The sequence below is a fragment of the Camelus bactrianus genome, chromosome 36, assembly GCF_048773025.1.
Source record: "Camelus bactrianus isolate YW-2024 breed Bactrian camel chromosome 36, ASM4877302v1, whole genome shotgun sequence".
NCBI lineage: Eukaryota > Metazoa > Chordata > Mammalia > Artiodactyla > Camelidae > Camelus > Camelus bactrianus.
In genome coordinates, this window is record NC_133574.1 from 4893518 (window position 1) to 4907648 (window position 14131).

The window sequence follows — 14131 nt, forward strand, 5'->3', positions numbered from 1 at the left end:
CTGAGTGAGTGCCAGTGAGTTCCTGGTTGGACAGGTGTGGGTGGTGGGGCTCGGTGACTGAGGAAATCTGGGCTCTGAAGGATGGGTCCAGTCACATCTGTGAGTGATGAGCCCGAGCTGGGAGAGGCAGAGAGACCTTGCCCCCCAACCAGGGGCCCTGGGCAGGACGGCTATTGGAGGAGATCCGTGAATTCAGCTCTTTGCAGGTGGAGTTGGAGGTGCCCATGAGACATCTAAGTGCAATGTCACGAGCTCAAAGAGGAGGTCTGGGCTCAGGCTGTGCATTTTCCTATAATCTCAATCCCTGAGGATGCCGAGGTATTGATCACTGAACGTGAAGGCATACTTTACAGGACAAGTGAATAGTAGTATCATCTCTGTCATGAAAGCTCACGTCTCTTTATTCATCACCCACTTTCCTAATTGGGTACTTACAGGGCGGTTCTTCACCGCCCTCCCCTGGGCTCTGGCTCCACATTAAAGAGCTGGTGAGCCTCCCTCTTTTCCAGAAGAAGACACATTTAGCTGGTAGCCTTCTGTACCTCGCCAGACGTAGAATTTCAGTTTGTTGATTTAATTCTATTTTCTGTTGGCCATCTCCTGACAGGAGAGAAGTTTTACCTCATGATCATGTTTCAATTAGCTGTTACTAAGAATTTCTGCTCTGATCCATAATGTATGTATTTTATTAACTTTGTAGAGTATTTCTCATTTTTCTGTCTTTGCCATTTAATTTTGTATGCCATTTCAAGTTTCTATCCTGTTTGGGGCCTTATTTTTTTTTAATTAAACAGTATCTGTTAGTTAAGAAAAGAAAAGCAAAGAAACAATGCACATGATACCTAAATTTAGAAAATATCTAGTTTGTTTCCTGTCTCGGCATTGGAGTGATATAGAAACTCGTTAAAACCTTCATTACATAAGTTCCTTAAAATGCTGATTAGAAATAAAACCTTCCTTCCTCATCTTTCAAGCTGCACAGCTAATTGCCAAGAAAGTGAGGGGAAATACTCAGAATTCAAGACAAACAAGAAAGGGATTCTGGGAAGTAAGTGAGCCTTAGAAGAGCTTGGGGGGGCGTTTGGCTCCTGAGCTGGGTTTCAAATGCACTGACAGGAGGGCAGGAGTTGAGCCCCAAGCCTCTCACAATGGGAGTTGAGTGGCTGATCTTATGTAAGGCCAAGCAGATCCCGAGAAGCCTGGTTTACTAAAGGGTGAACTAAGAGAAAAAAATTCCTCAAGGCAAGAAAGTAAGGAAAGTCAATTTTGTTGGAAGAGGGGAAAAATAACAAATCCAAAGTAGGGATATAATTTAAAGCTGTTCTGGCATGAGAGTGACCACAAACTCCTGGCAGAAAAACACAGCTACTCCTGGAATGAGAAGTTGTGTTTTGAATGGATCAGTGAACAGCCATTCCGAAAAAGGCCTCCAGAGTCTTGTGGATCAAGATACTGGACCGCAAACACCTATCTTCCAAGGTCTCATTCAAATAACCAGAAAGGTTTTGAAGGAAAGAAGCCATAATCATAGTTCTATTTATTGACATTACTATATGCTAGGAATTCAGAGGTGACAATGGAGTCACCTTTTTATGGACCTCACTTTCTGTTTGGGGAGACAAACTGACATAGTTGGGGAGCTTGGTGGAGGGAGTTGTTAGTCTGTTGCAATTAGCTAGGAAAGGAGATTAAGAAATCAGTGAAGAGTGGGTGAACTTTTTAGCTGAGGAGAGTCTTGTTCAGTTGGCTTTTAATTGCAGGCTCGATGAGTTTTCACTGGAGGGAATAGATCTTACAGAGGATGGACTTAGCTCAGGCCTCTTCAGAATGGACAAGTGAACCTGGACAAAGACAGTCAAATCTGTGCAGACATTGAAGTTCACTTGAATGAGCTCCATCCCTGAGCCAAAAATAGGACAAATATGAAGCACTCCTTGAGGACAGAGGAGTGGTTTTTAAGGTTCTCCAAGAAAGAATCCCAGGGAACTGTGATGGCCATTTGTCAAACTGTGACTTTTTTCTTTGGACGGTGTAACCACCAAGTGTATTGGACTTTTATAGGTTTCCATTTCTCTTTAATTCATGTCAGGTGATGAGGTCGTGGGCACAAGCATTTGACACCTTGTCGAGGTGACTTTGGGTACCTGCCTAGAAGCGCGGGCACAGCTGAGGATGCATCATACGTCTTGCCGCCCTTCCCGTTCCCTGGCTCCGTGATCACGGCAGAGTGGTTCCTTGTTGACCTGTCCTTCTCCTCTGTGACATCATAACCCATGAAAAGACTGGAGCGTATTAACTTGGTTTTGTTAAAGTCAAAGGAACAGATCTAATATGGAGTCAGATTTGTTCTTTCCTACTTCAGTAGTACCATGGAGAAGGCACTTTGGGCAGCTTTTTATAGGGTCCTGGAGGCTTTCTCTCTCAGCCTCTGGGCGCCTCTATTACAAACTCTTCATAGATATCTGGCTTGCTGGAAATCACTCCGACTCTTTTGCCCTGAAAATGTGTTCTGTTTATAACTCATCCCTACACCTTGGAAAACAACTCAATAAAAACTCAGTGGGTTTTCCACCAACCAAGGGCAGGGGTGAGGGATATCATGTTATAATTTTATAAAATAATAATAATAATAATAATAATAATAATAATAATAATAATAATAATAATAATAATAATAATAATAATAATAATAATAATAATAATAAAGGAATACTTAAAACAGCACTGGGCACATAGGAGAGAGTCAATAAATGGTTCCTGGCTTAAATCAAAAGTGATGGTTCAGTGATTCCATGGCTGCTGTATTTGCTGTGCTAGTTACTCCTTTGCTCCATTACAATTTTTTTTACTGAAAAAGAAATTCATGCATGTGGTTAAAAAAATTCAGAGCACAAAAATACACAAGTGAAAGAATTTTTCCCTCATCCTCTGTTCTTTCAGCCCTCCCTGGAGATGCTACTGTTTACTAATCTTTGTGTGATTTTCCAGATATGCTATGCACATTCCCACCTATGTATGTAAATTCCTTTAAAGTTTTAGTTATATTTAACTTAAAGTGATGTAAATACTGAAGTGGCTTCTTCCCCGGTAATAGAAAAGAACAAATCTGTCTCCATATTAGATCTATTCCTTTGATTTTAACCCTGTGCTCTGCCTCCTAGGCTTTATCTTGCTTTTATAAAAATGTTGCCTAGAGCCTAAACTATACAGGGGAGCCTATTCTGAAGGCTCTGCCCTTTAAGGATATTTAACACTTTTTCATTCATAAAAAGATTACAAGTTGCAGAATAGAAAATAACGTTTGTTTTGCTGGAAGTTTACAGAGATTTGACCCAGGCAGATAGCTGCAAGAACAAAGGATTCTAAAAACAAAGAATTCCTACACCAAGAAGTTTGCTACAACCAAGCACGTAGGAAAGGAGCCTGAATTCTGACTTGGGGAGATGGTTTTCCAGGACATTAGTTTGCCATCTAGGTCTACAGAAACTTGCTATTCCATGCCCCAACACCTGGTCTCCGAACTTATTGGCCTGTCCTAAACTGAGAAGAATGAATTTGGACTCGGTAACACTCCTATCTACCTAGCAAGCTGGGCACTGGAACTGAAGACAGCTTTCCCACACCCAGGGAACTGCTGTGAGCCCTTGATGGTTCCACCAGGGTGGGGTGTGGTTTACCCAGGAGGGATAGGGACTATGCACCAACACTGAGGCAGTCTGCTCTGTCTGGTGCTCTGATCTACCTACCGCTCCCCACCAGCCCAACACCTGGGACAGTGGAGCCAAGGCAGAGATCGTGCCTGCCTGTTTCCCAGCGTGTAAAAGCTGAATATGTACTCTTCCTAAGGTAGTTCTGAGCGACAACACCTTAGGGTGCTTGGTTCCCAGAGCAACAGGAAACCCAGCTCTGCGTGGGGGCAATGGGTGTGATCCCCGTAGGGGTTCTGCAGAGGCCTTGGCTGGAGGGCTGGACCAGGGAGATAAAACTTGAGCTGCGGGACTTGAAGTGTTAGAGAAGGGTACAGAGGCAGGACTGCCTCCTCCTTTGTGGTGCCCCCAGAGGTAAAGCTTTTTCTCCGCATCTCCGCTACTCCCCTCCCCTCTCCAGATCCCTCCCTTCTCTCTGCACCTCCTGTCCATCTGTCTCACTCCACTTTTCCCCTCCTCCCCTCCTTCTCCCATCTTCTCTCTCCATTGTTGCCCCAGCTTTTCTCGCAGAACCAAGAAGATCCCTGGCCCTCCTACGCATGCGCAGTCGGTGCCCGCTGGACCGCCGGGTTGGAAGCCCCAGCTCCAAGCTGGGGATCAGCCCCAAAGGCTTCTCAACTCTGTCTCCCTGTAGGCTTTGGCTCCTTCCAGAAGCCTGGGCCTCTGGCTGTGGAAGTGCAAGTTGGGGTCTCCAGGGAAATGGGTCAGGCGGCAGCGGGAGGGCGGTATGCGTGTCACAGCAGGCGAGGGCACGAGTCAGCGTGTGTTCAGCTGAATTCCTTGGACCAGGCCCCTCTGACCGCGCCACCTGCCCCAGCGCCCTGGCCATAGCTGCCCAGGGCCAGGTGTGCACCTACCGCCTCTCGCCCCAGCCGGGATCCCCTCAGTCCACGGCTGGCGTCCCCTTCCCCTCTCCCGCTCGCGAGTCCTCTCCTCCCGGGCTTCCTCTCCTTGGCCGCCAGCCCGTCCCTGCCCCTGGGAGGGCTGTGTCCCGGGCCGGCAGGGTCTGTGGACCCGGACGGGACTGAGCAGCTGGGGCTGGGTCTGGCCTCCGAGCAGGGCTGCAGCCCACGTCCACACACTGCCATTTTCCCTTTCCCGCTCCCTGAGGACAAGCTCAGCAGCGTGGGTGCTGCTCCCTGTGCTGAGAGTCTCCAGCTTTAAAGTCCAGCTTCTCCTGGTGGAGTCAGGAAAAGGGAGCGCCAGTGCTGAGCGAGCTTCCTTCTCCTCCCTCAGTGTTTCTGCCCCAGGTAAGTACCTTGAAAACTTTCAGTTGTTATGATGGCTGTGCTTGTTGATGTCACGTGTTTTTATAGTGAGAGGGATTACAGTGTTGAAAGCAGGGCTTTGTTAAGTTAGAAATGAACTGAAGGCATGAGGCTGCGACATCCTCCTTCCTTCCCTCTCCCAGAGTGAAACATGTGACCGCTGATTTTAGGAATACAGTTGCAGTCCCTAAGTAGTCCAGCCCAGCTAGTATGTGTTAACAGGAACAGCACCACCAGAGGCGTTGAAGACCTAGGGACATTGCAGTCCTAAAGAGCTCCTGGCACAGTTTGGTTTGTTTTGGTTTTTCCTTTTTCTTAAATTGTGGGGCAGACTAGTTGTATAGACTGAAAAATAATTGTCAAGGAATATTTTTTCATATAACAGCTTTATTGTGATATTCTTCACACACTGTGAAGTCCATCCATTTAAATGGTACAATTCAGTAGCATTTATCATATTCACATTGGTGCAACCATTATTATTCCAGAACGTTTTCATCACTTCAGAAAGAACAGTGGAAATGAATGACCTAACTACCCCTCCCCAGTGGTGGTTCTAAAGAAGTTTCTTGGCTGTTCCTGACCCTAAATTAACTTGTTACATTCCATGAAATATCTGGTTGGTATTCTAATCAGAATTGCATTGAATCTGTCTATCAAAACAGGAAGAATTAATGTCTTTATGGCTTAAACTTCTACGCATGAATAAATCTGGGACCCTATCTTTTCATCTGTCCAGAGCCTGGCCCATGGGAAGTCCTCACTAATTGTTGGGCTTGTGAATGATGAGATTCTATACATAGTTACTTGCAACTGTTGCCTTTCACAGGAGAGAAAATTAACCTCAGTGAAGCCAAGTAACTCTCTGATGGTGAGAAAGATTTCAGTCAGTGCTGGAGTGATCCAGTGGACTTGGTGCTTGCAACCAGAATTCTCCACCACCTACAGCTAAGGGGATTACAGTTTTCTTCTATTTTTTTCTTAATGGCGTTGCTTTTATTTTTACTTATTTTTTAAATTATTTTCATTGAAGTGTAGTCAATTTTCAATGTTAGTTTCAGGTGTACAACAGAGATTCAGTTATAAACATATTCATATGTATATAAATATGTTTTAGATTGTTTTTAGCACAACTCATTACAAGAAATTGAATATAGTTCCCTGTGCTATATAGTAGCTTCTTGTCATTTATTTTATATTTATTAAAGTGTATCTGTTAATCCCCCCTTTCCTGCCTGCTAAACACAGTTTGCTTTCTATGTCCATGAATCCATTTCTGGCAGCACCGTTTTTCCTAGTAATATATGCTGGTTGGCTGCTTTCAGTTTCAGTAATTCCATCTTATCTGTGGGCATATTTCTTCTGGTGGGCCTCTATGTGTTTTGCACATGTGGTAATAGAGATCTGTATTTGGGAGAACTCCAGGCCTAGTGTCGTCCCTGGTATGGAGCGCCCACTGAGCTGATGCTTGAACTGGGAAAAAAAAGCATATTAAATGTTGGAATTTCCACTATGGTTGAGAATTCCAGGTTTCTATAATCTGTTTAGCCCACCTTAATATTGGTTGCACCCATACTGGGTAATTTGGTGGAACTTCATGGTATGGTGTTGTAGATACAGGGACTTGTATGCTTCTTCTCTTTCCTTTTTCTAACACATATTCTCCTGGGCCTCCCAGATCCTCCCCCAGAAGTGCCGAGGGAAGGTTTGGTGCTATGCTGAGGCAATATCTGTTAATAAGACCCTTTCCTCGTCTCTTCTGAGCCTCCATTTCCTTCTCTGCACAATGAGGGTTTAGACTAGATAAGTCCTTTTCAGTTTCTTTTTAAGCCATGTTTCCTTTGAGAAACAGAAAATGCAAATCTCTCCTCCCATCCCAACACTTTAGATTTTGATAAGTTCTCCAAGGAGTGACATAGCTCTTTGTGGAAAATTGATGTGACTGTGATTCCAGGTGTCATAGAAAAGACTCTTCAGTGATTTTTTGCAAGAAGAAAGCAGGAAAGGGACAGTATGTCACACTTTCTAGTGTGAGAACTGGAGTAGGGGCTTGGGTTTAAATACGGTGACTGACGTGGCCTCTCTCTAATCTTGCACAATGTGATAAACCTCTCTCCCTCAGTTTCCTAATGTGTCAAGTTGGGGTGATAATATTTTAAGGCTTTTGTTAAACATTATTCACATAAACCATTTGTGTCTCGGTAGAAACAAGACCTGCTAAGGAGTCAGGGATTTCTTCGGAAAAAAAAAAAATTTGTCCATAGCAATCTGTCTGTGTGTATTTTGAAGTTTCTAGGAAGTGAGGGTTGAGTCTAAAGTCCATCATGGGACAGGTGGCCCATGGGTCTGTGTGCCTAAGATTGCCCCCTCCTCACCAGTCCTCTTCCTCTCAGTCCAGGATGAAATTCCCTAGTATATTTACACAGAGGCCTTGTGGAAATGGCTTTTCATTTTATTGTTTCACCAAGAAAGGCTGCCATCATGATCTCTGTGGTCAGTTTTTGGTGACCTGAAGGCTATGCAATTGGGGGTTTCTATTTAATAAAAAGAAAAAAAATTACGAATACAAAATTAGACCTAGGGTGGTGACAGGGGCTGTTGGAAGTGGGGAACATTAGCTTTGTTAGTTTCAGGTGCAGTGTCCTCTGGCCACGAGGACCCATCCTCGTGCTCTTAAGTTGGAGGGACAAGTGGGTTCAGTGGGAAATTTAACTGAGTGTATCTCATGGGCTGGGCATTGTTCTATTTGTACTGTGTGTTCCTTATTTGAGACAGTGAGCTCATTTAACCTCAGTAGCCTCTTTAAAAAATTACTTTTTATTTTAAGATGTAATGTAGATTCCCATGTAGTCCTAAGAGATTATATGGAGAGGGCCTATGGTCTTTTGCCCAATTTTCCTTAATGGTTCCACCTTGCAAAGTTGGGATAGAATTCATTACTGACTCACTAACCCTTTGAGGTTTGTGTTATTGCCCTCATTTCTATTCATGATTAACCTGGGTCTTAGAGAAGCACACAGGCATGCCCAGGTCACCCACATGGTTAATGTAGAGTCGGGTGGAATGTGGGCTTGGAATTTCCAGGCAGTACCATTATGATGGTCTGTGGCAGGCAGCAGCATTCACTTTGCTTGTTTATTCATTCATTCAACAAACTTTTATTGACTAACCTCAGTGGGTCAGATGCTTTCATAGGGTTATCTGATTCTTCAGCAGTACTGATAATCAGGTAATATTTTCTTTTTTAATCTGAGAAAATTAGCTCTGCTAAGTTATAAACCCCCCAAAGGAAGTATAGCTCATAAAGGAGGGATAGTAAATTTGTACAGTTCCCGTTTTTTATGCAGGTGGTACCCTAGGCATTTTACATTTTACATATCCATAATCCAGATATATTCTTGTAAGGCAAGGATTTCTTTTTTAATTGAAGTATACTCAAGTTTACAATGTTGTGTCAATTGCAAGGTGTTTTTTGAATTTTGAATTAAAAAATATTTTTTGAGGAGAGTAATTAGATTTATTTATTTGTTTCATTTTTTAAAATGAGGTACTGGGGATTGAACCCAGGACCTTGTACTTGCTAAGCACGTGCTTACCACTGAACTGTACCCTCCTACCCAAGGCAAGTTTTCTTATCCATTATTCTGCAGCTTAGGAGTTCAAATAAATTGGAGTTGAAATCCAGATGTTTTGATCCCACTGTGGTTCTTTTGTTTATATTCTGCTGAAGCGGGTTCGGGAAAGCAGTTCCTTTGTTCATTTCTTTATTCAGCAGTTTTGAGGACTGACTATGCATAAGGGTCTGGCTATGTGCTTGGTACAGTAAACAATAAATGATCCTTCTTTGCAGGGCCCAGAAGCCTAGACCAAAAGCTGCGTAATGTGATCCAAGCTACGGTAGCCATGTGCAGACTCTGAGGACAAACTGTACCCCCGGCTTTGCTTGGACTTCCCTTGCCTTCTGGCTGGTACACACCAGGTCACCGCAACCCAGAGGGGCCTGCAGCCCGCAGCACAGTATGTACCTCGATCTCCTCTCCCCTCTCTGCAGGGCCTGCAACATGAGCATCCCTGACTACTTTCAGAGTGCTGAGGACTACAAGACTCTCCCCATGGTGGTCCAAGCCGTTGGGATCATCTCAGAGGAGAATTTCTTTTGCATTTATAAGCAAATCTCCTTGGTGAGCTGGATCATCCCCTGCGGCTCCCAGTGGGCACTCTGTATCTACTACAGGCACCACTATGCGCCCGAGAATGGGTGGAGCGTACTCCAGAACAACCACAAGGTCGTGTGCCTTGTCACCATTGCGGACTGCCTCTTGGCCAAGGCCTTTGATAAGCTCCACGTGCAGAGGAGCTGTATGGCACCACCATGCTTAATGACTCTCAGCTCTTTCTCTTTGTGCTGCATGGGGAGGTAGCCGAGCAGACACGCACCGACGTGGCGTTCAATCTACAAGGACTGCAGTGTGGTGAAGAGGATCGAGGGCTTCACTGAGTTACTCTTCATCTTGCTCAAGTCCAAGTGGCTGGATGGGGCCCCCGATAATTCTGGGGACAAGATCCCGCTCCTCTGCATCCTGTTTGAGAAGGAGGACTTCATGGGACTGGACATAGACTGAAGGTAATTTACCTGGCGGCCCGTCCGCCCTGGTTCTGTGCCAGGTTGCTTCCCTACATCCAGAAAGGGATCAGCAAGGAAGAGGGCTGTCTAGTAGCCAAGGGTGGAGGGAGGTGCAGCCCGCCGGTTTACAGACATTTAAAAGTGAATCCGCCTTTGTTTCAGAGAGATCCTTTTAGGGTTAGTGTGGACACTGCCTCCCACTTTTCAGACAGGAACCCTGGTGGGACCCTTGGAGCTGCTGTCCAATAGATTAGCCACAGCCACTGATGCTAGGAGCTCTGGGGAGGAGGCTGGTCTGAGCTAAGAGGTGCTGTAGGTCAAATGCATATCAGATGCTGAGACTTGTCTAGGAAAAAGAATGTAAACTATCTTGTTACTTTCTATATTGATTACATGTCAAAATGATAGTATTTTACATACAGTAGAATAAGTAAGATCTGTTCTTAAAATCAGTTTCTAGTATTTGTTTTTGTTTGTTTGTTTAGTTCTTTGTTTACTTTTTAAATGTGTCAACTGGGAAACTTTCTTTACATGGATCTCATTTCATTACTGATGGGCAGCCTGTCCTGGGATAGTCTTATCCCTTTGCTTATAGATGAGATGCTGAATACCAAGATGCAGAATGAGGCTCCGGTTGAGGTGGGGGTGGAGCCGGTGTCTCCTGACCCCTAGGTGCAGCACCTGCACGGCTCAGGCCCTCTTTTCATGCCTGACAGTCACCATGCCAGGTTAAGACATCAGAAACACAGCCAGGGACTTCCAAAAGAACTCCTTTTGCAGGAAAAGGCTTGTCACGGAGTTTGGGACAGAGCAGGGAAAGGTTCATATTCACTTTGTCCCTGTGATTATGTCAAAGGCCTCACTTTGCCTCGAAAGTGCAGATGAGCTCTTCTGGGCTTCCTACTCCCCGCCTTCTGCTCTGTTTCCCCGTGTGTCCATCATGCTGTCCCTTGGGCAGGAGAGGTTGAGATGCCTTTGCAGAGAGGTGGTCCCCCTTTGCTGCGGAAAGTGAGGGAATCTGTGTCTCCCCGGCCTACGGCCTTGGGCCTTGTGTCTGGAGAGCGCTCATGGCGGTCTCACAGGTGAAGGTCGGAGCTCCTAGAACGTGCAGCTGGGTCCGCTGTGGAGGCGGTGATCTGTGATTCTTGAACTTACCTAAGATCAGATCCTAATTTCTGGTTGTTGGTCAGTTGGAGGAGAAGGTGCCAGAGAATTGATAAAAAGAAAGTCCAAACCAGCCCTGTGAGTGAGAGGCACAGGGGACCCGAGTCCCACCTGCGTGAGTTGCCTGGCGAACTCTGGATGAATTTTCAGTTCCTCCCCAGACATTCTTCTATGGCTTAAGGAAGGGGCAAGTAATGTCATGGCCATGATCTGTACTTGTCCTCACAGGGCCCTGTGATCTACATGTCCGCACTCCCCTTCTGCTCCTTGGAGATGAGGTGTCAGGTTTAGGAGCCTGGGCACTGCTGAAGGCACAGCTGCCAGCACCGGGCTTCTCCCAGACTGGCTCCGTTCACTTCACCTGTCACCACCTGCTGAGCCCCAGGCGTTAGTCCAGGTAGGTTCATCAGTGCAATGTAAGCAGGGACCAACTTCTCCCCCTGGACAGACTGCTGCATGAGCAGTGGAAGCCTGGAGCCCTGCCCCAGCCCCGTGGCCAGTGCCTCCTCTATTGTCATAGGAGGCACTGGTGACATTTTTGCTCAGCAACTGCTTGGCTCTGAGTCTGTAGACCCACCAGAGAATGCCAGCTTGTTTTTGCCTTTTCAAATCTGTCCTTGGGATTTCGCAGAGTAGTTGGATGTGTGCTTAGCCCATAGTGTTTGACACTGTCACCATTGTTTACCCAGAACCTCATATACCAGGCATGGTTCTCGGCATCAAAATACAGCAGCACATTAAACCTCCCTCCTGGTGGGTCTGTCTGTTTTGGTACAAAAAGCACCCAGCCAGCATCTGAACGTCAGTGAGATAATGCAGCCAGTGAGCTCGGGTCAAGCACGTTCTTCTCCAGTCACATTCACTCCATTGTTCCTTTTACTATTCTACAGTCATTAATTTATAAAACAATGCTTTGGTGCAGGAGCAGAGCCTAATCCTCTCCTGCTACTCTTGGTGGGAGTGAGTAAAACTGTCCAGCCTGAAGTGTGACCATAATTTGTAGCTCAAAAGCTATCTAGACGCATGTAGGTGGAGTTTTGGTTTGGGGCTATGACCACATTGGTGTCCCCCGGCAGCGCCGCTCCACACAGGCCCCTGCCTTCCCTGGAGCAGGAGGTGAGGATGGGTCTCACTGTCCCTGCGTCCCTGGCCTCACACGCTCACGTAAATTCTTGTACAGGCTGTCAAATTTATTTTTGTTCTTGTGTGTTTCTAATTTTCGCTTGTTCCTCTTTTCCTTTTTCTTTTTCCCTTTTTCTCTTGTACTGGCCTTTGAGTATGTTGTTGCGTCTGAAAAGGTGGGCTGTGCACACCCTGCACTGGAAATAGCTGGATCACCCTCCGTGCTGTCTCCATCGCTTTAAAAGGCAAAAACTTAACAGCTGCCTTGATCCATGTATTATCCTAGTCATCTTTTTATTTTCTAATTTTTGGAATGTTTGCTTTGTTATCACATCACCCACTGTTGTTTGATACCTGTTAAAATCCTTGCTTTGAGGAACCTGTTTGGACCTCCTTATATTTGGTGACAAATGCGCCCTTATTAAATTTGTTTGATTGTTTTGAAGAAGTGAGATACGAATTGATTTAGGCGGTTGCTGAGGGATTATTTTCATGGAGTATTTAAACTTGTAAAGTCAAAGTCTGCAGCATCTTGCCCAATTCCTGCTTTTCCACAAACGTGCTTGGCATGCGGTTCCTGGCTGTATCTCTGTGACGTGCGTGATGGTGCTGCCTGGCCGGAGGTCACTGGTGAGGAAGTGGCTGGCTCGTGGGTGAGCAGCTGTTGGAGGAAGCAGTCACCATTTTTTTTTTTTTTTTTGCATTCAACTTCCCAGTGCCATTTACTTTACTTTGCCTTCATAAAGGGGCAGAAGCGGGTCTAAAATCCATGTCACTCTTTTGTTCCCTTTATAAGGCTGTTTTTTCTGAGTATCAGGACAACATGGCCTTCTCCTAAGTAGCTGGCTCACCTGGATCTGGTGGACACAGGGTCCGCTAAAGGGGACCGTGGCTTCCTCTCTGCTTCAGCCAGTGGGCATGCAGAGCCAGGTCTGTGGTTTGGCTCAGCAGCCATGCAGTCCTCCCTGCACAGGACTTTACTTTTAATACAGGTTGTCAGTAAGTAGCTGACTCTGTGTCTGTTGCAGCTGACGTCCACCACTGACGGCCGTGTCGTTAGTTTGCCGAGTGCGTCTCCAACACCTAAGTCAGCCGTGTAGGAAGAAGCTTTGACCGACCTAGGACCTTGGATTCTCACTCCCACTCTGGTTCATCTCAGCTGGGGGAAGTGTTTGGCCACCACCATCATGCTGACCATGAGGCCTTGTTTCTCCTTTCATGCTCTGGTCCAAATATCGACACTTCACCCTTCACTGACTTGGTCTCACTTGAGACAGGCCAGGCTTTCTGAAAGAGTCCATCACATTCTCGGGGGGAAGAGAAGAAATGTAAGTGTCACAAGTAGAAGGAGTCTAGGCTGTCCGGGTTGGCAAATGCAGGCTTGGATCTGTGATGGCTGGGCTGTGCCCTGGACACAGGCCTTTCCCGTGGCTCTGAGAGCCCAGGGGTCGGAGTGAGAACAGCCTTGCCTGGGTTCCTCCATCCTCATCTGCTCACTGGCAAGTGTGTCTGCTAATTAGGAGCTTCCACAGACCTCGGGCCCTTCAAAGTTCAGACCATGGGAGAACCTTGAGTCCCTTCTCCTGGGCCTCCTTTGTGAGAATCCAGTGCCTACTGAGGTGACCCATGCCAGGAGATGCCTCCCCATCCAGGGAGCACCCTTCAGAAGATTGTGACTCACTGCACCATGCTATGAGCTTGTGGGGTTCCGGCCGTGGTCCCTGCAGAACCAGACTTGAGATGGGCTTAGCGATGGAAATGACAAGACAGATTCCAGGGCAGGGCTAGGGGGAGGGAACAGGGGAAATTTAATGTGACCTCAAACACATAGGTGGGTGCTGGGGCTGTTACTAAAATGGGGAGTCTGGGAGGTACCTGCCAGGAATCGAATTCCAGAGTAAATGGTGGACATGAGGCATTTTTAAGATGCCATTTGTCATCCAAGTTAGGACTTCAAAGAGGCACTCTGGTCTATGAGCCTGGGTCTGAGGTGAAGGAGCCGGACTAGAGATACACATTGGGAGTTGTCATTCTTAGCTGGTGTTCACAGCCGTGTAGGTGGATGAGCTAATCTCGAGAGGTGCAGACTGAGGCTGAGGGGGGGGCAGGGCTGTGCCTCGGTTGGAGGAAAGCCCAGACAATGCAGGTTTGGTGTGTCAGTCAGCAGCAGCGTTTGCGATTTTCAGAGCAATACCATTTATCCTTAAGGGGCGGGGGGATGGGGAGGGCCACCCAGGAAGAAATCT

The 14131-nt window shown here is 46.4% G+C and overlaps 1 pseudogene; it reads left to right on the plus strand.

Annotated features, from left to right (window-relative positions):
- Positions 1–8812: 8812 nt before the first annotated feature.
- LOC141576078 (trafficking protein particle complex subunit 9-like) lies at positions 8813–9597 on the plus strand (annotated as a pseudogene).
- The last annotated feature ends 4534 nt before the right edge of the window (positions 9598–14131 follow it).